The sequence below is a fragment of the Salmo salar genome, chromosome 24 (genome assembly GCF_965601325.2).
Source record: "Salmo salar chromosome 24, fSalSal1, whole genome shotgun sequence".
NCBI lineage: Eukaryota > Metazoa > Chordata > Actinopteri > Salmoniformes > Salmonidae > Salmo > Salmo salar.
This window is the reverse complement of record NC_138314.1, coordinates 7810418-7831978: the sequence shown is the minus strand read 5'-3', so window position 1 is coordinate 7831978 and position 21561 is coordinate 7810418. Positions and strand designations below refer to the sequence as shown.

The 21561-nt window shown below is 44.8% G+C and overlaps 1 protein-coding gene across 3 annotated transcripts in view; it reads left to right on the top strand.

Annotated features, from left to right (window-relative positions):
• The window catches only part of fbxl17 (F-box and leucine-rich repeat protein 17), a 317987-nt gene that overhangs the window by 189408 nt on the left and 107018 nt on the right, over positions 1-21561 (top strand). The window lies entirely within an intron of this gene.

Here is a 21561-nt window from a genome sequence, read left to right as displayed (position 1 = left end):
TGTGTGTGTGTGTGTGTGTGTGTGTGTGTGTGTGTGTGTGTGTGTGTGTGTGTGTGTGTGTGTGTGTGTGTGTGTGTGTGTGTGTATGATAGAGCTGGGACGATAAACTGCAAATTAACCGACATTGCCTTCCTCTTACAGAAGGATTTTGCGTAGGCCTATGTCGGTCATTTTCAGCGTTTTTCGCAAAGCATTGTTCCTGTAGATTGTTCTAAAACCATTTTTTGGGTCAACAGTAATAGCCTATGTATTATGTTGATTCAGGCTATGAAAGTATCTGCCTATCCCTGTTTCGCTGTCGGCTGGTGTGTTAGTGAGCCACTCTCGCTCCCTCTCCCCACTGTGCGCACAGAGGAGGGAGAGATACATTCTGAGAAGCACAAGCATATATGACCTTTGCTCGAAAAGCAATTGCAGGAAGAATACAGTTTTCAAAGCAACTACTGTTCTTGCTACAGAGAGGAGAGTCACAGCTTTCTGTGAGTATATAATTTATTTCTTACATCTCGATATTGACTTCATGGCACCCACATGAAAGAATACTACAGTTTACTATAGAATAGTACAGTACTTACTATAGAGTTCTGTAGTATAATGTAGAATACTACAGTTGAAGTCGGAAGTTTACATACACCTTAGCCAAATACATATAAACTCAGTTTTTCACAATTCCTGACATTTAATCCTAGTAAAAATTCCCTGTTTTAGGTCAGTTAGGATTACCACTTTATTTTAAGAATGTAGTATATTATAGTAAATGCTACAGCATTATCTGGAGAGAAACAAACACTGAAGAGCTACGCTAATGTCTGCCAAAAAAAATACTTTTATACTACAGAACTATCCGTTCAGACTCCTGTCCTACCTACCTTCAGGTTATAGAAAATTAGTGCATTTAGTATTAGAAAACCTCCACTTCTATGTCAAAATAATAAAACGAAAGCACTACAGTAAATATTTAGCAGCAATATATTTCGAATTAGCAATCTAGCTGTGTTTTGAGTTCCCACTTCCTCAGCTGGTGAATATACTGTAGCCTATAGGCCAATATGCAGATGTCAGCAAATTCTCTGAAGAGCCTAAAATAAATCTGATCGTTCTGGATCCTATTTTGACAGGTTGCACATAACAATATCAATCAATCATTCCCTAGATATGTTAGATGAAATGGCTTACTTTTTAAATCATAGGCTACCATCTCAGTTGTCTTGGCACTGGAGAAAAACATTTCTAGAGCCCTGTCCCGAGTGGCCCAGCGGTCTAAGGCACTGCATCTCAGTGCCTGAGGCGTCACTACAGACACTGGTTCGATTCCGGGCCGTGATTGGGAGTCCCATAGGGCGGTGCACAATTGGTCCAGCGTCGTCCAGGTTTGGCTGGGGTGGCCCGTCATTGTAAATAAGAATTTGTTCTTAACTGACTTGCCTTTTTAAATAAAGGTTAAATAAAAGAAATGTAAAAAAAGAATGTAAAGTAACTGTCCATTTTAAACATATTTTTCTATTGTTGTATTTATTGTTATGGAGCAAAATACTTATCACAATATTACTTGTTGTCCATATCGCCCAGCTCTAGCACCCCCCCCCCAAAGTAATCTACAGCAGATTTATCATTAGCACCAAAAAATGTGTCAATTTATCACAATATGGATTTTTGTCCATTTCGCCCAGCAATGGAAATGGACCAGTTGGCTCCTATCTGTACTTCCTGGTTCTCTCAGTGACATCATCTGTGTGATGAAGTGCTATCTGTCTACTGAGAGGAGTCCTCCTACTGTTACTACCAATAGATCCTCAGTCAATAACTCCTACGGCTACAATAGGTACCTACTGACAAGTACTGTGCACATCCCTCTCTGTTAGAGAAGTCAATTTTCACATTTATGTGTGTGTGAGTGTGTGTGTGTGTGTCTGCCTGTGTGTGTGCGTGTGTGTGTGTGTGTGTGTGTGTGTGTGTGTGTGTGTGTGTGTGTGTGTGTGTGTGTGTGTGTGTGTGTGTGTGTGTGTGTGTGTGTGTGTGTGTGTGTGCTGCCTGTGTGTGCGTGTGTGTGTCTGTGTGCGTGTGCGTGTGTGTGTGTGTGTGTGTCTGCCTGCCTGTGCGTGTGTGTGTGTGTGTGTGTGTCTGCCTGTGTGTGTCTGCGTGTGTGTGTGTCTGTGTGTGTGTGTCTGTGTGTGTGTGTGTGTCTGCCTGTGTGTGTGTGTGTGTGTGTATCTGCCTGTGTGTGCGTCTGTTGTGTTCTCTCTCTCTAGTCAGTGTCACGTTATTGAAGTGCTGAACCTCTGGCTAACCAATTGCGTAGCTTCATCCTGTCTCCCCGTAACCCAGAACCCCCCCCCCCCCCCATGCCAGCAGTAGAAGTCTGTCTAACAGGTGGAGTCTGTCTGACTTCTGTCCATCTTAACAAGCATTCTCCATTTGACACGCTATTAAAATGCACGCACAAACGCACAGCAGTGCAGTGACTGCCAGACCCTAATGCGCCTCAGCTTCACTAGGAGTGATTTGGTTTCTCTAATGAATAGAGTAGTCCAGGAATGAAGCTGAAACACTGTTGTCAATTATCAGTGCTCTCTTGAGCTGGCTGAGAGAGACGAACACTCACAGCTGGCACCACGCTTTCCCCTTCTCCTTTCTGCTCCCAGTCCCTCGCCCAGTCCCTTCGCCCCCCATTCCCTACTCATGGCTGGTGAAATGGACCAACAGCAGGAACATTGGCTGAACCATCAACTCACATTAACATACTACATCTAAGACTCACATCTACAGTGGAACGTGTTTGTGTGTGTGTGTGTTTCAGTGTGTGTTTCAGTGTGTGTATGAGACTTTTCACTGGGCTTATTGTAACGTAACAGATTGAATAGCTTCCAGAGATGTCATAACCAGACAGTGGTGGAATTAGTTTTCCTGGTCTTCCGTGGCTGGCTGACTCAACCAATGAACAGGTCCGATAAAACCGTGTACCTGCCTTCTCTCTGGGGTCTGAGTGTATCTGTGTCCTTCCCTGACACACACACACACACACACACACACACACACACACACACACACACACACACACACACACACACACACACACACACACACACTCCCTGGGCTCGAGTGCTCGAACCGCTGCACCCAGAACCAGCAGATGGACAATCTGATTGGCTGTTAGTGTATGTTTACTTCCTGTTTATCAGCATGTCAGATGTGATCAAGTTTGTCCTGCTTAGCGTGATGTCATGGGTCTTCCTGGGGGGAAAGATGGATGAGAAGTTTAGAGTCTACATTATGTTAGGACATATGGACTACATTGATTCTTCTGTATATGCTGTCAAAAGTTACCCCTCCACACACACATTTTCCCCTCTCAGTCAGTCACTCAGTCAGTCACTCAGTCACTCACTCAGTCAGTCACTCAGTCAGTCACTCAGTCAGTCACTCAGTCAGTCACTCAGTCAGTCACTCAGTCAGTCACTCAGTCACTCACTCACTCAGTCACTCACTCACTCAGTCAGTCACTCACTCAGTCAGTCAGTCACTCACTCAGTCAGTCAGTCAGTCACTCACTCACTCAGTCAGTCAGTCAGTCAGTCACTCACTCACTCACTCACTCACTCACTCACTCACTCACTCACTCACTCACTCACTCACTCACTCACTCACAGGGCTGCCACGTAATTCACCGCTAATCCTCTACCGTAGTAGTCAATGCAGCCTGCTACATAGGCAGTGTGAGAAGCACAGTAGTGTGTGACTCGATAATGTTCTGCACCGCGCAAACACACACGCTCTTAGCTGTTGCTAAGAGGGAAGAGGCGCTTTCTGCTTTAGTCCTCGTGTGTGTGCGTACATGTGTGTCTGTGAGTCCAGCAGATCCAGACTGATGTAGCTCATGATAGTGCTGGAGGCCCATTCGAAGCCTGGGGCTTGATTTAGGATGCATGCCCACCCTGGGGCTGACACGGTATCTGTGATACCCCAAGGCCCACCATACAGTATCATAACGTTAGGTCTTGGGGAAACAGCAGCATGTCTGTGTTGTATGTGCTTGTCCTCTTTTCTAGACTTCGTGACCCGACCCAGCCAAACGTCTGTTATGTGAGATGAACAAGAGAAGAGGAAACAAGCGAGTGAAAAACCCCAAACTATGAAAGAGCGCCACAGTTTCTGAGCCCTCTTTAGATGAATTGATTAATGAGCAACAGCTTCATGTGGAAAACCAGAATGGATCATTCACTAGGGAGCACATTCCTTTAAACGCACATGCACACTGTACTTACACACACGCGCGCACAGAGAATGGATCGCTCACCGGGGACCACATTCCAAAAAAACTCCCCTGGCTTTCATGTCTCTATCCCTCTCTCATGTCTCCTTGGCATAAAATGCAACACACACACACACACACACACACACACACACACACACACACACACACACACACACACACACAGGTGGTGGTGTAGGGTCCCATGCTGAGTGGATTTGTACCAAAGCAGAGACATAAAATCAAGCTGGCAGACTGAGCCAACAGACTCCAATTACCTCCAGTTATGGTAAAGTGGTGCGTGTGTGCGCGTGTGCGTGTGTGTGTGTGTGTGTGTGTGTGTGTGTGTGTGTGTGTGCGCGTGCGTGTGTGTGAGAGATTAGCTTTGAGAGCTTATGTAATTCAGATCAGAATCCAACCCTCCAGAATTGGCAGGGCCCTTGTTCAGTGTCCTTGAATGTTAGGTAAATACAGAGAGGTGGTGAAAGATAGCTGGAGTGAAGCTCTTTATTGAGAGGAGAGAAATACGGCGGCCTTTTATACGAGCACATTATCACTTAGAACAATTAGGCTTGTCGGAATCACTAGGAAATGACATCACCATGCATATGACGCCTGTTATACACCATATTACACACACACACATGCCTTTCTGGAGTAAAGGGCAGGCCTTTATAGGCACACACACATATGTCAGTCCAGTGCTCGTTAGTGTTGTTTATGATGGTTAAAATTATCATTCGTTATGGTTCTCTCCTTATTGGTGTGGCTGACACAGGCCATAAATCCATAAATGAATGTGTTCACTCCGTCATGGCGTGCTACATTTTTGTGTGTATATGACATGGACTATAAATCCATACAGTACGTTTAGAGCGCCATGGCATGTTGCAGGGGCTTTGACAGCGGGTTGTCCCATTGCTTTACTGTCTTGCACACACACTCACACACACACTGCTCCGCCTTAGCTCATAGTGAGTGTGTAATGACTGGGGCTTGACTGAGATTAAGGAAGGTATGGTGAAATAGAGAGTTAATACTGAAGGTCTCTGTCGTGGTGGGGTTGTAGCAGTGGTCATTCTGGCTGTCTAAGTTGTGTGTGTCGTGGTAACTCTGGCTGTCTAAGTTGTGTGTGTCGTGGTAACTCTGGCTGTCTAAGTTGTGTGTGTCGTGGTAACTCTGGCTGTCTTGGGTAGTGGAATAGTGTGTGTGTGTCGTGGTAACTCTGGCTGTCTTGGGTAGTGGAATAGTGTGTGTGTGTAGTGGTAACTCTGGCTGTCTTGGGTAGTGGAATAGTGTGTGTGTGTCGTGGTAACTCTGGCTGTCTTGGGTAGTGGAATAGTGTGTGTGTGTCGTGGTAACTCTGGCTGTCTTGGGTAGTGGAATAGTGTGTGTGTGTAGTGGTAACTCTGGCTGTCTTGGGTAGTGGAATAGTGTGTGTGTGTAGTGGTAACTCTGGCTGTCTTGGGTAGTGGAATAGTGTGTGTGTGTAGTGGTAACTCTGGCTGTCTTGGGTAGTGGAATAGTGTGTGTGTGTAGTGGTAACTCTGGCTGTCTTGGTTAGTGGAATAGTGTGTGTGTGTAGTGGTAACTCTGGCTGTCTTGGTTAGTGGAATAGTGTGTGTGTGTAGTGGTAACTCTGGCTGTCTTGGGTAGTGGAATTGTGTGTGTGTAGTGGTAACTCTGGCTATCTTGGGTAGTGGAATTGTGTGTGTGTAGTGGTAACTCTGGCTGTCTTGGTTAGTGGAATAGTGTGTATGTCGTGGTAACTCTGGCTGTCTTGGGTAGTATAATTGTGTGTGTGTGTATGTCGTGGTAACTCTGGCTGTCTTGGGTAGTATAATTGTGTGTGTGTGTATGTCGTGGTAACTCTGGCTGTCTTGGGTAGTATAATTGTGTGTGTGTGTATGTCGTGGTAACTCTGGCTGTCTTGGGTAGCGGAATAGTGTGTGTGTGTCGTGGTAACTCTGGCTGTCTTGGTTAGTGGAATAGTGTGTGTGTGTCGTGGTAACTCTGGCTGTCTTGGGTAGTGGAATAGTGTGTGTGTGTAGTGGTAACTCTGGCTGTCTTGGGTAGTGGAATAGTGTGTGTGTGTAGTGGTAACTCTGGCTGTCTTGGGTAGTGGAATAGTGTGTGTGTGTCGTGGTAACTCTGGCTGTCTTGGGTAGTATAATTGTGTGTGTGTGTATGTCGTGGTAACTCTGGCTGTCTTGGGTAGCGGAATAGTGTGTGTGTGTCGTGGTAACTCTGGCTGTCTTGGGTAGTATAATTGTGTGTGTGTGTATGTCGTGGTAACTCTGGCTGTCTTGGGTAGCGGAATAGTGTGTGTGTGTCGTGGTAACTCTGGCTGTCTTGGTTAGTGGAATAGTGTGTGTGTGTCGTGGTAACTCTGGCTGTCTTGGGTAGTGGAATAGTGTGTGTGTGTAGTGGTAACTCTGGCTGTCTTGGGTAGTGGAATAGTGTGTGTGTGTAGTGGTAACTCTGGCTGTCTTGGGTAGTGGAATAGTGTGTGTGTGTCGTGGTAACTCTGGCTGTCTTGGGTAGTATAATTGTGTGTGTGTGTATGTCGTGGTAACTCTGTCTTGGGTAGTGGAATAGTGTGTGTATGTCGTGGTAACTCTGTCTTGGGTAGTGGAATAGTGTGTGTGTGTCGTGGTAACTCTGGCTGTCTTGGGTAGTATAATAGTGTGTGTGTGTGTATGTCGTGGTAACTCTGTCTTGGGTAGTATAATAGTGTGTGTGTGTATGTCGTGGTAACTCTGTCTTGGGTAGTATAATAGTGTGTGTGTGTATGTCGTGGTAACTCTGTCTTGGGTAGTATAATAGTGTGTGTGTGTATGTCGTGGTAACTCTGTCTTGGGTAGTATAATAGTGTGTGTGTGTATGTCGTGGTAACTCTGTCTTGGGTAGTATAATAGTGTGTGTGTGTATGTCGTGGTAACTCTGTCTTGGGTAGTATAATAGTGTGTGTGTGTATGTCGTGGTAACTCTGTCTTGGGTAGTATAATAGTGTGTGTGTGTATGTCGTGGTAACTCTGTCTTGGGTAGTATAATAGTGTGTGTGTGTAGTGGTAACTCTGTCTTGGGTAGTATAATAGTGTGTGTGTGTAGTGGTAACTCTGTCTTGGGTAGTATAATAGTGTGTGTGTGTGTAGTGGTAACTCTGTCTTGGGTAGTATAATAGTGTGTGTGTGTAGTGGTAACTCTGTCTTGGGTAGTATAATAGTGTGTGTGTGTAGTGGTAACTCTGTCTTGGGTAGTATAATAGTGTGTGTGTGTAGTGGTAACTCTGTCTTGGGTAGTATAATAGTGTGTGTGTGTGTGTGTAGTGGTAACTCTGTCTTGGGTAGTATAATAGTGTGTGTGTGTAGTGGTAACTCTGTCTTGGGTCTTATAATAGTTTGTGTGTGTAGTGGTAACTCTGTCTTGGGTAGTGGAATAGTGTGTGTGTGTAGTGGTAACTCTGTCTTGGGTAGTGGAATAGTGTGTGTATGTCGTGGTAACTCTGTCTTGGGTAGTGGAATAGTGTGTGTGTGTATGTCGTGGTAACTCTGTCTTGGGTAGTGGAATAGTGTGTGTGTGTAGTGGTAACTCTGTCTTGGGTAGTGGAATAGTGTGTGTGTGTATGTCGTGGTAACTCTGTCTTGGGTAGTGGAATAGTGTGTGTGTGTATGTAGTGGTAACTCTGTCTTGGGTAGTATAATAGTGTGTGTATGTCGTGGTAACTCTGTCTTGGGTAGTATAATAGTGTGTGTGTGTATGTAGTGGTAACTCTGTCTTGGGTAGTGGAATAGTGTGTGTGTGTAGTGGTAACTCTGTCTTGGGTAGTATAATAGTGTGTGTATGTCGTGGTAACTCTGTCTTGGGTAGTGGAATAGTGTGTGTATGTAGTGGTAACTCTGTCTTGGGTAGTGGAATAGTGTGTGTATGTCGTGGTAACTCTGTCTTGGGTAGTGGAATAGTGTGTGTATGTCGTGGTAACTCTGTCTTGGGTAGTATAATAGTGTGTGTATGTCGTGGTAACTCTGTCTTGGGTAGTGGAATAGTGTGTGTATGTAGTGGTAACTCTGTCTTGGGTAGTATAATAGTGTGTGTGTGTATGTCGTGGTAACTCTGTCTTGGGTAGTGGAATAGTGTGTGTATGTAGTGGTAACTCTGTCTTGGGTAGTATAATAGTGTGTGTGTGTATGTAGTGGTAACTCTGTCTTGGGTAGTGGAATAGTGTGTGTATGTCGTGGTAACTCTGTCTTGGGTAGTATAATAGTGTGTGTGTGTATGTCGTGGTAACTCTGTCTTGGGTAGTATAATAGTGTGTGTATGTCGTGGTAACTCTGTCTTGGGTAGTGGAATAGTGTGTGTATGTAGTGGTAACTCTGTCTTGGGTAGTATAATAGTGTGTGTGTGTATGTAGTGGTAACTCTGTCTTGGGTAGTGGAATAGTTGTCTTGTTGCTGGTCATTGTGTTTTTTTGTTTGTCATTCATGCGTGGCAGAGTCAGGGACCGCACATGTCCTAGTCATGGAAGTGTGGTTACTTAGCGTCTACCCTGGCACATTCTTTACACAGAGTCAGGGACGGGGTGGGAACACAGAGAAAGAGATGGAGGGAGGGATGGAGGGATGGACAGAGGGTGAATCAGAGACAGGAAAAAATAAAAAAAAAATAAAAAAATTTGATTTGATTTGAAAAGGTGGTGGGAAGACGATAGAGGTAGAGAAAGGGGATCGCAATGGAGAGGGAGAGAAATGGGGAGCGAGGAAGAAGGGACCACATGAGAGGGCGAGAAACCGAGAGCGAGAGAAAGAGGGAGAGAGAGAGAAAATCACAGATCGAGGATGCGGTTAAATTGTCTGGCTGTGAAACCGATAAAGAGAGGGAGGAGGCGGAAGAAATCCACGAGAGGACAAGAGCATAACAAATGGAAGTATGTGAGGGATCATACGGTGGGATGCTGTAGACCAGTGATAAACCGTTACAGACGGAGAGAAAGAGAAAGGCAGGAGAGTGGGGAGAGAGCGAGTGAGAAAGAGGGGGTAGAAACAGTGAACGAAGGATATAGACAGAGAGAACGAGCAAGGGAGAGAGACAGTCGAGCAAAGAGTACTGTTGTCATCTGGAATCTATCAAGTATGGATGGACTCCATGAAAGGCTATAATCACACCATCCCCAAGCACTGTCTATTAAGTCCCGTCTTCTCTCTCTTTCTTCCCCTTTCCTCTCTTCCCCTCTTCCTCCCTCTCTTCTGTCCTTCTCCTCCCTCTCTCTGTCATCTTCCCGTGTTCTCTCTCTCGCTCTCTCTCTCTCTCCAACCCGAGTGTTGTCCAGCTCTGTAAATGGAAGAGGATGTGAGACGAGGTGGAGGATGCTGGTTAGTGTAATGGAAACACACCAACAGCAATAGGACCACTCTAACCGTTGTTTTCCCCTGGACACACAGACTCATACACACGTATATACACCATGTCAATTACACCAATTTCAGTCCCACAAACGCATTGAAGAAACTGAAAAGTTATTGTATTTGTCGATGTGGGTAAGGATAGTCACCCCCCCTCCCCCCTTTGTTTTCCTCATCTGTCTTACTCCCCTCTCTCTCTTTCTTCTCCCTCTCTCTCTTCTCTCTCTCACTTCCACTCTTTGAAACGAAGCCATGTCTGCTTAGACAATGATAAGTCTCCTTTAACACGTTCACTTGGCTATCAGGCTAATGGCATTCTGTTTTCCTTTGCCCCCTAAAGATGGCATCTTCAAGACCCGGGGAAGAGGGGGGGGGGGGAGAGAAGACTATGCACCTTGAAGTGGGGTAAACCACACTCTTTCCTCCTCCCCACCCTCGTTCTCCGCCTTCCATCCTCCTTTCCCCTCTCCTGCGGGATTGCTCTTTCTTTGGCACGGGATCAAACAGCGTTCCTTGGGAAATTAATTTGGGATTCTGGTCATTGGCTGTGGAGAAGGCATTCGAGCCGGTTGACATCTGTTTTAGTGAATACCTAATGGCTGCGTGTCACCGGAGTCAAACGCTCTCCTCTCTCTCTCTCTCTCTCTCTCTGTCTCTATCTCTCTCTCTATCTCGCACGCTCTCTATCTCGCTCACTCTCTCTTTCTCTCTCTCCTATTATTATTTAGCCACAAGGTTCCCATTAGGGTGTTATACCCCTACTCCTCCCTCTACCCACAGGCCAAAAAGTGGATTAACTGCTTGGATATTAGCTAGTGTAGCTCATTAAGCATTCCGTTCTTTAGGAGTGTTTTATATTTAATACGTGTGTGTGTGTGTGTGTGTGTGTGTGTGTGTGTGTGTGTGTGTGTGTGTGTGTGTGTGTGTGTGTGTGTGTGTGTGTGTGTGTGTGTGTGTGTGTGTGTGTTATTTGTAAATTCTGTGTCAGAAGTATTGTTTAAATGGTATTTAACCAGGTCAGAAATGTAAAATAAATGTTCTCTTAAAGTAAAGCTATGAAAAGAGCGGTTTGTAAGAACAGTCTAGAATCAGTCACTCACCGGGCCTCTGCTGCCCCGGTTACCACGGCGACCGTGACCCAGACGATCTGACACAGGAAAGGGTCATTATGAGGTTAATATGAGGTCATGAAGGGTCGTTGGTGAGGTCCTGGCAGAGTGACCTCGGTCTGAAGAGACCAAAACCTGATGAACTAACCATTTTGAAAAGGTTTAATGAAAGCTTCCATCATGTTTTGGCAATGTGCTTTTCTCTGGATCTTGTGCAATTGCCGTCCACCATTCACTTGATTCACTCTTACTCACATAATGTGTCCTCCTCCTCCTTCTGTAATTTGGAGCTTTATTTTCCTGGAAGCTCTGTTTTGGAACATGACCGAGAATGTATGTGGTGTTGATGGCGCTTGGCGTGTACATGTTGAAATGTTTTTAATAGAATACTAAATGTTGGGGAAAACGATGCCTCCGAGTGTTGTGCTGTGATCGAACATAGCTGTGGTTCGATTGAGGTGGTCTCTCTCCCGCTCTCGCTCTCTCTCTTTCTCTCTTAATCCCCCTCTCTCTCTCCAGCTCATCTCTCTATCCCCGCTGCTCCCCCTTCCTTTCCCTCGTCCTCGCCTCTCTTCATGCTCCAGTCTTTCTCTCTGGCTAGGGAACTAGGCGAAGAGAGACGTTTATGGACCGGCCATATGAGCAGCCCAGACCATAATACCCCTCCCTGATCTCCATCCAGATGGGGGGTGCGTGGTGTGTTTGAGTCTCCCTCTCTTTCTCTCTGCCTAATGGAAGTTCAGGAGCCAGCTCTTTTCATTCTGACCCATACAGAACTTGTTCTGATTTGGCAAAATCCGCACACTTTCATGGCAGTAACTGTATTGAATTGGTTATGGCACAGCAGGCACGTGACGACCCCAAGGAAGGGAGTGACGACCCCGAGGAAGGGAGTGAGGAAGGATATAGGATGTAGCCCGTTGCTTCAGTATTCAATCGGTTACTTTATTATAAAGCCATGTGTAGACTAACGTCTTACTTCTGACGTCCAACTCTTCTAGCCCATAGATCAACCTCTCCCGACGCAGTTTTCATCTGCAGCGTAGAGGGAAAAACTGCTGTTTAATGAACCAGCATCCGTCTCACAGCGCCGTAGCGCACAGCGCCCCCAGAGAAGGAACATTCATAGTGATTGTTTGCACACGTCAGAGACGTATTTCCTGTAATTAAAGCCACCCAGCGCAATTGAAGTGTCTGCGCTCTGTCATAGTAGTGGGGAAATTGCACACCACAATGTGACATGTTTCTCCGTCCCCCAGAATTTGTATTCGTTTTTTTCCCACAATCCCGCTCTCCTTCTCCACCTCATCATATCTATTAGTTCAATGAGCACCCTCCAATTTTTGCCACTGGGCTGAACATGAAAACAGCCGTAATGTTGTTCTAACTTCTCTGTCTCTCTCTCTCTGTCTCTCTCTCTGTCTCTCTCTCTGTCTCTCTCTCTGTCTCTCTCTGTCTCTCTCTCTGTCTCTCTCTGTCTCTCTCTCTGTCTCTCTCTGTCTCTCTCTCTGTCTCTCTCTCTGTCTCTCTCTCTGTCTCTCTCTCTGTCTCTCTCTCTGTCTCTCGCTCTGTCTCTCTCTCTGTCTCTCTCTCTGTCTCGCTCTCTGTCTCGCTCGCTCTGTCTCGCTCTCTGTCTCGCTCTCTGTCTCGCTCTCTGTCTCGCTCTCTGTCTCGCTCTCTGTCTCTCTCTCTGTCTCTCTGTCTCTGTCTCTCTCTCTCTGTCTCTCTCTCTCTGTCTCTCTCTCTCTGTCTCTCTCTCTCTGTCTCTCGCTCTCTGTCTCGCTCTCTGTCTCGCTCTCTGTCTCGCTCTCTGTCTCGCTCTCTGTCTCGCTCTCTGTCTCGCTCTCTGTCTCGCTCTCTGTCTCGCTCTCTCTCTCTCTCTGTCTCTCTCTGTCTCTCTCTCTCTCTGTCTCTGTGTCTGTCTCTGTGTGTGTGTCTGAGAGGGTGTTGGTTAGTGCTCATTAAAGCAGACGGCCTTAATCAAAATCATGTAGCAATTAGCAGTGCATCAGCGGGCGGAGTGTATGTTGTGGCAGCAGGACTGTGGGTAGTACTGTAAACACAGTGACACCTCTCACACCGGAGATAGGTCAGACTAAAGTGAAGTATAGGTTCCCCCAGCGGAGATGGATGCACTGCCGGAGGACTGTAAACAAAGAAACGTTGAAAGTATAGCGGAGCTCAAGAGTTGTATGCCTGTGTGGGAGTGTTGTTGACAGTTTTCCTCTGAGGCCAACGTTGGAAAGCTGTGGTTTACAGTTTATGTCGATAAACAGCCCATTGACGCCAGAAATTAGACTTTGCTGTCACTTTCAGACGCTGAACGAGTGTTGGTAACTTCTTTTGTTGTTCGTTCTACGCTGAGGGGGTTTGACTTAATCTAGAATTCGTTTCTCCCCATTCCCAAAGAAGAGGAAAGAAGAAACAGAAATAAGACTTCTGTAACGTAGGATTCCCTTCACAGCCTGTTTATCATGGACAAACATCGCACTGTCCGTCTCACATCTCAACACAAACACACACACACCCACACACCATTCCCTCAGGGCTTATCACTGTCTGCTACGGGCACTGCCCAACCGCTCCTGAGACCCGAGTGAGAGAGGTGTGTATGTGTGAGGGGGTGCGGAAGGATGGTGTCGCTTCACAGATCCACAGTGTGTGTTTACTGCTGTGATTGTATCGGACCTGCTATTCCACAGGGAAGTGATTTAGACAGGAGGGATCAACAGTAAACTTTCAGAGGAGGAGACAGGCGAGGCAGCGGTTAGTTATCCGCTTTTTATCTGTCAACTCTGTTTTTATTTCATTTCCATTGTGAAACCCAGGTCGTTTATTTTGGTAGTGAAGTGTGGCGGATTCTCAGTTTAGGGAAACATGCCGTGTTGAAAAAGTATGAATGAAAAAGCACAAAACACTGGCAACACTTGAAGCCCTTGTCATCAGTTGATAACAAGTGGTTAGGGCTAACCGTGACAAGGACATCCAATCATATTGATACTCTTCCCCAGTATCATGGGATGAGGTTTGCTAAATGACCTCATCCTCTCTGCTCCTTTGGCTAACTGTGTGTGTGTGTGTGTGTGTGTGTGTGTGTGTGTGTGTGTGTGTGTGTGTGTGTGTGTGTGTGTGTGTGTGTGTGTGTGTCTACTCTCAGATGTAGTGGCTGTCCGTCTCCCCCAGCCAGTCGTCTCACACACAGAGGTTGCCTCCCCAATGACACCCTATTCCCTATACAGTGCACTAGTTTTGACCAGGGCCCATGGGGCTCTGTTCAAAAGTTGCACACTATATAGGGAATGGGTCCTGGTCCAAAGTAGTGCACCATATAGGGAATAGGGTGCCGTTTGGGATGCACAAATCCTGCTGGGAGCAGAGAGGATGACGGGCATTTATGTGCTCACTTATGACCCCATGGGCTCAGCTCTGAGCAGGCCTGATGACAGGGTCTGGAATCTCCACGGCCATATTCCAACGTGATAAACGACCCTGCTCAACACCAAAGGAATGTGAAATCTCATTTTAACGATGGGTAATGGATCTAGAGCTAGGCATACAGGCGTCCAGCCAACCAGGTCCTAATTTCTCCAACAGACCCCCTCTCTCTGTATGGACGTCCCAAGGATCCCGGCTAGCACTAGCCCTCTGTTATTGGCCGGTGATAACATCCACAGAGAGGCTGAATAAAACACGAACACAGGCTTAGAGAAATACAGATACGTGTTTGTATTGGTGGTGAATGTAACCCGTCTCACAGCGTACATACAATACATTGGTACATGATTGCGTTTGTGTGTGGTATTGACGAAGAAATGTCGAGGGAAACGTGTCTTTGTTCAAGTGTCTTTGATTTGTAGTTGTCCTCAAAAGTCCACACAGGTGCAAATGTACGAAAGCACTCAAAGTGCAAGACTCTGCTCCTTTTCAATAGGAAATGATAATCACGGATTTACAAGTCTATGTAATGTAAAAAATAAATTAAAGAAGCCTTTCGTGAACTAACACTCGTACTTGACTCTTTTTCCTCTTACTAGCTCCGATTTTCCTGATAGCTAGTTTATTCAGGAACAATTTACTTACTGTGAAGGACTGTGATATGTGCTTGTCCCACCTAGCAATCTTAAAATGAATAACTGTAAGTCGCTCTGGATAAGAGCGTCTGCTAAATGACTCAAATGTAAAGGCCAAATAATAATCCAACCTATTGCTGATAGTTATCTTGTAGTACATCTCAATCTTGGCTTTTTCTCAGTCACAAAGAGAGAAAGAATACCATGTGAGAAACTATACAGTACTATGGTTATTATATAGTTATTGTGATGGCACTGGGCAGGTATTTGCAGTAACAATGACTATATCACTATCTTTTTTTACTGGCAATCTATGTAGCCTGTATTATCCAATCTCTGGATTATTTCCCTTCTTCGATGTTGAGGACTAGTTTCCCGTTAAATGACTCCCAGGGGTATATTGGATTTTTTTACATCCAGTTCTATTAGTCCTATGATAAGAAAGTCTTCGAGTTTTTGTCAACAGAATTTCTGAAACTCAATGTTGAAAGTAGTCTGAGACAGAGCGGTGGGGGTTTATAGGAAAATATCAAATGTTTTTACGACAAGAATCATTTCGAGAAAGCGGTTCCTTCAGAAGTATAAAATCCGGTCCTCCCCTCCTTTCCTCCCACACTCCGCCCCTCCATTCCATTAAGCCTAAAGACGGCTACGGAGCGTCGACGTCTCTCCGCCACCTTCTTTTATGCTTTCACCCTTTTCCAGACCTTGAACCGCTTTTCTTTAGACCTTTCATGCTTTTACTCTCTTCTTTCTCTCCACCATCTAGAATCATCTATTTCTATTTTCCTACTGCTTTTGTCCCGCTAGGCAGCCGTGTAATTGCTGGGCGTGTGATAAAACGCGGCTACGCCCGCGTAAGGCTACAGTATTGTGTGTACCTAGAGCCATTCTCCTGGCTGCCTCCTTTATGCCTCTTCCATTGTGGCTCGCTGCTAAAGAGATGCGCTACACATGTCTGTTGGCTGACTGTCTGCAGGCTTTGTGATAGTAGGGGAGCGCAAGTCCTCAACTATTGTTGCTATTATTTCTCAGCCTGCCTTGTCTGGGTTCTCTGGTCGCACTGTGAAGGAGTAGATTAGCTCCACTTTGATACTAACACACACACACACACACACACACACACACACACACACACTCCCTTCCTTCCCGCCGTCTCCTGTGCTAAGCCCTGCTGTAGAGTTTGTGGCTGTGTCTGGGCCCAGTAAAAGTCCTGAGTAGACATGTTTCCATTAGGGGGTTAAGCCTGTGTGTTTGGAAGGGCCCCCATGTTCCACTGATGTAGTTCCACAGAGCGTTTTCCTGGGGACTCCTTTTTATGACGGACGTCTATAAGTTATTACATCAATAAGGATCGTATGTGGGACCGACTGCCACTACCACAAGGGCCCAGACTTGTACTGTAAACGGATCTGTACAGCCACTGTTCATGTGCTGGTGAAGAAAAATACATGTAAATAATGAGTTGAGGATGTTAGAGTACTGTAACGACCTTGTTGATCAACGGTCTGAAACAACGTAACCTACTAAACCGTTCCGTTTTTCAGTGCGGGTAATTCACACGGGCCTCTTAGCTGAAGCCGTGAGTTTTGTATTAAACGGAGAGTGGTTTTCTTTTTCTCTAAGCAGGTATCGAAGTCGTATTACCGAGCCGTGAACAGGCAGCAGTGTTACAGCACAGACAAAGCTTTGAGGAGCACCTCAGAAAGTGAAGGTACCGCGCAGATAAAAGCACTTTCTATAGACATACACGCGCTGACGTACGGCGCGGACAAAAACACTTTTCTCCCAGGAAATTGACGGCAGTCCAAGTCAGAGTGGTAGTCTTCTATTGCTCTCTTTGTGATTTCAAACGCCGGCCAAGGTTGACAAAAGTGCATGCTCGGAGCTGCTCTGCATCCATTTAAAAAAAAAAAAGGCCTCTGAAAGATCAATTATACACTTTATATGACTGGAGACATTAGCATATTTTTTTGTTTTTATTACGACAAATTACTTGTCTCTCTGCTGACACTGACAAAAAAGATCAATTTAAAAAACAACATTGTTTTTTATAATAGGTCTACGAGAAGGGGGGACACAAATAGAATATGATGTCCTTTTAAACTGGAGGAAATGATTGTCCAAAAACTAACTTTCAAGTTGTAGCGACCCAACAATCATAGAGCGTGAATATGCGCGGTTTGCACTCACGGGTGATATGGCCGATTCTCTCTGCCTAGTGCCAATAAGATAAGCTATTTGTTCGTTCAATTAAGTTGGGAATTTGTATAACTTAAAGACAAATTAGTCTTTTAAAGTGTCTTCTCTTTACAGCAATAGCCGTTTGCATTCATAACTATGTTTTCCCGTGATTGAATTTTGAAATACTGCGATATGCCTGACTGGGTTTCTCTATCATTGACAGTCACAACTCAACAATCATGTATTTCGTATTTGCTGCCCAAATTGCGCGCGCTGCCTTTATTTCCGACTGTAGGCATTGCGATTTAAAACAATCCACAACTTATTTGTTAAGGCTAGGGGAAGCTAATCATCCTATTTTGAATGATTTTCTTTCTTTCTGTATAGATAGGAGTATGCTAATTAGGCTATATCATTTTGGCAATTTAATTCATTATACTTAGGGAAACGTTAGCTTCCCCTAGCCCTATTGACGCGTCACCTATGAGCCTATGCCCATCTACTATCCCCCATAGTAGAAAAGTTGACCTATTCTATTGGTCTGCTTGTCGAGAAAGGCATAGCCCAAATTGACTCTGGGACTGTTGTGGGACAATAAATCCCAAATCCATACAACCTGTGGGCCTAGACTGCGCACAAGGCAGTAGGCTACATGCGAATGTGCATTTGGCTACCGGACAATGAAAGAAAGTTGAAAACCAATAGAACATGAGAGAAATAGGCTACTGGTTTCAATGGCATGAAAGTTTATGAAATAATTCTGGTCGAATTTTGCCTAGACTACTTTAAAGCAAGGTCAAACATGCCTCATAATATGTATTAAAACGCTCAGGTTAAATCAAAATAAATACAAATTCAAACTACATTTTGTTACATTACAGCCTTATTCTAAAATGGAGTAAATAAAACAATTTCCTAATTAATCTGCACACAATACCCCATAATGACAAAGTGAAAACAGGTTTTTTGAAATGTTTGCAAATGTATAAAAAATGTACATAAGTATTCAGACCCTTTGCTATCAGACTCGGGTCCATCCTGTTTCCATTGATCATCCTTGAGATGTTTCTACAATTTGATTGGAGTCCACCTTTGGTAAATTCAATTGATTGGACATGATTTGGATAGGCACATACCTGTCTATATAAGGTCCCACAGTTGACAGTGCATGTCAGAGAAAAAATTAAGCCATGAGGTCAAAGGAATTGTCCGTAGAGCTCCAAGACAGGATTGTGTCGAGCCACACATCTGGGGAGGTGGTACCAAAATGTTTCTGCAGCATTGAAGGTCCCCAAGAATGCAGTGGCCCCCATCATTCTTAAATGGAAGAAGTTTGGAACCATCAAGACTCCTTCTAGAGCTGGCCACCTGGCCAAACTGAGCAATCGAGAGAGGAGGGCCTTGATCAGGGAGTTTACCAAAAACCTGATGGTCACTCTAACAGAGCTGGGAGATGGGAGAACCTTCCAGAAGGAAAACCAGGGAAAAATGAACGGTGCAAAGTACAGAGATCCTTGATGAAAACCTCAGGACCTCAGACGGGGGTGAATTTCACCTTCCAACAGGACAACGACCCTAAGCACACAGCCAAGACAACGCAGTAGTGGCTTTGGGACAAGTCTCTGAATGTCCTTGAATGGCCCAGCCAGAGCCCGGACTTGAACCCGTTCGACCATCTCTGGAGAGACCTGAAAATAGCTGTGCAGCGTCGCTCCCCATCTAACCCGACAGACCTTGAGAATGTCTTCAGAGAAGAATTGCAGAAACTCCCCAAATATACAGTTGAAGTCGGAAGTTTACATACACCTTAGCCAAGTACATTTAAACTCAGTTTTTCACAATTACTGACATTTAATCAGTTGGTTGAATTTTGGCCCATTCCTCCTGACAGAGCTGGTGTAACTGAGTCAGGTTTGTAGGCCTCCTTGCTCGCACATGCTTTTTCAGTTCTGCCCACAAATGTTCTATAGGATTGACGCCACGGCTTTGTGATGGCCACTCCAATACTTTGACTTTGTTGTCCTTAAGCCATTTTGCCACAACTTAGGAAGTATGCTTGGGGTCATTGTCCGTTTGGAAGACCCATGTGCGACAAAGCTTTAACTTCCTGACTGATGTCTTGAGATGTTGCTTCAATATATCCACATAAATTTCCTTCCTCACAATGCCATCTGTTTTGTAAAGTGCACCACTTTCTCCTGCAGCAAAGCACCCCCACAACATGGTGCTGCCACCCCCGTGCTTCACAGTTGGGATGGTGTTCTTTGGCTTGCAAGCCTCCCCCTTTTTCCTCCAAACATAACGATGGTCATTATGGCCAAACAGTTCTATTTTTGTTTCATCAGACCAGAGGACATTTCTCCAAAAAGTACAGTATTTGTCCCCCTGTGCAGTTGCAAACCATAGTCTGGCTTTTTTATGGCGGTTTTGGAGTAGTGGCTTCTTCCTTGCTGAGCGGCCTTTCAGGTTGTCGATATAGGACTCGTTTTCCTGTGGATATAGATACTTTCCTCCAGCATCTTCACAAGGTCCTTTGCTGTTGTTCTGGGATTGATTTGCACTTTTCGCACCAAAGTATGTTCTTCTCTAGGAGACAGAACGCATCTCCTTCCTGAGCGGTATGACGGCTGCGTGGTCCCATGGTGTTTATACTTGCGTACTATTGTTTGTACAGATGAACGTGGTACCTTCAGGTGTTTGGAAATTGCTCTCAAGGATGAACCAGACTTGTGGAGGTCCACAATTATTTTTCTGAGGTCTTGGCTGATTTATTTTGATTTTCCCATGATGTCAAGCAAAGAGGCACTGAGTTTGAAGGTAGGCCTTGAAATACGTCCACAGGCACACCTCCAATTGACTCAAATGATGTCAATTTGCCTATCAGAAGCTTCTAAAGCCATGACATCATTTCCTGGAATTTTCCAAGCTTTTTAAAGGCACAGTCAACTTAGTGTATGTAAACTTCTGACCCACTGGAATTGTGAAATAATCTGTCTGTAAACAATTGTTTAAAAAACTACTTGTGTCATGCACAAAGTAGATGTCCTTACCGACTTGCCAAAACTATAGTTTGTTAACAAGAAATTTGTAGAGTAGTTGAAAAAACGAGTTTTAATGACTCCAACCTAAGTGTATGTAAACTTCCGACTTCAACTGTAGGTGTGCCAAGTTTGTAGCGTAATACCCATGAAGACTTGAGGCTGTAATCGCTGCCAAAGGTGCTTCAACAAAGTACTGAGTAAAGGGTTTGAATATTTTTTTTTTTATACATTTGCAAAAATTTCTCAACCTGTTTTTGCTTTGTCATTATGGATTATTTTGTGTCGATTGATGAGGGGGGGGAAACTATTTAATCAATTTTAGAATAAGGCTGTAACGTAACAAAATGTGGAAAAAGTCAAGGGGTCTGAATACTTTCCGAATGCATCGTATATGTTTTCAAAACGCATACTGCTTCCAGCTTATTGCAAAATGTTGCGTGATGTGCTGCTGAAGCTTGCCTTCCATTGCCTATGTATTTGAATGGGGAATAGGAAGCCCACTTCAATTACCAGTTGAGAAATTTTAAATAGTATCTCTTTTTAATCGTGGCCCAAAAACTATTTTTAACACACGATTGCATTTACAATTGTTGCACATTGACTGTGCTTATAAAAGTGTTGTCTGACAGATTTTCCACTCAAAGGCTCAATATCTGTTTGTTGTGATAAAATACATAATGAATATACACACTCACTAATTCTGCAAAATGTAGCAAATGACCCATAGACCAGTTGTAATGAACACGATGGGAGACAGAGCTGGTCTCAAGCGCAGGTGCAGCAGGTGTTTATTTGTAATGGACCACAGGAGGAGGCAGGTAGCTGGGTCCAGGGGCAGGCATAGGGTCATACACAGGGGGTCCAAAAAGGCAACAGTACAGGCAGGGACACGTCTAGAAACGTCGTCCAGAAGATCAGGCAATAGGTTGATAACAGGAAATCCGATATGCTAAAGCACAGGCATGGAATAGGCAAAAGGCGTCGTTAGTTTTTGCCTGCCTCACTATCATACACGGGAGGATTTAAATTACTGGAAAAACTGAACTCTGAATTGAAGTGTGTCACAAAACAAACAATACCTCACAATGATGGGGTGCAAAGAACTGAACTAAATAGTGTGTGATATTGACATACAGGTGATCAGAATTCAGGTGATTGGGATCTGGAGAATGAGCTGCGTTCAGGGGATCTACGTGTTTGACAGTGAGTTGGAAGCAGACGTTACACCAATAAGCAGGACCGGTCAATTGTATTTACATCAACTGGTATTTTCATTTTTTACGTTTTTTTTTTTAAACATTTTTTTAACATTTATCAGACGCTCTTATCCAGAGCGACTTACAATAGTGAATGCATACATTTCATGCATTTTTTATTAATTTTTTTGCACTGGCCCCCTGTGGGAATCGAACCCACAACCCTGGCGTTGCACACACCATGCTGGCGTTGCAAACACCATGCTCTACCAACTGAGCCACAGGGAAAACATCAATGAACAGGCTAAAAATC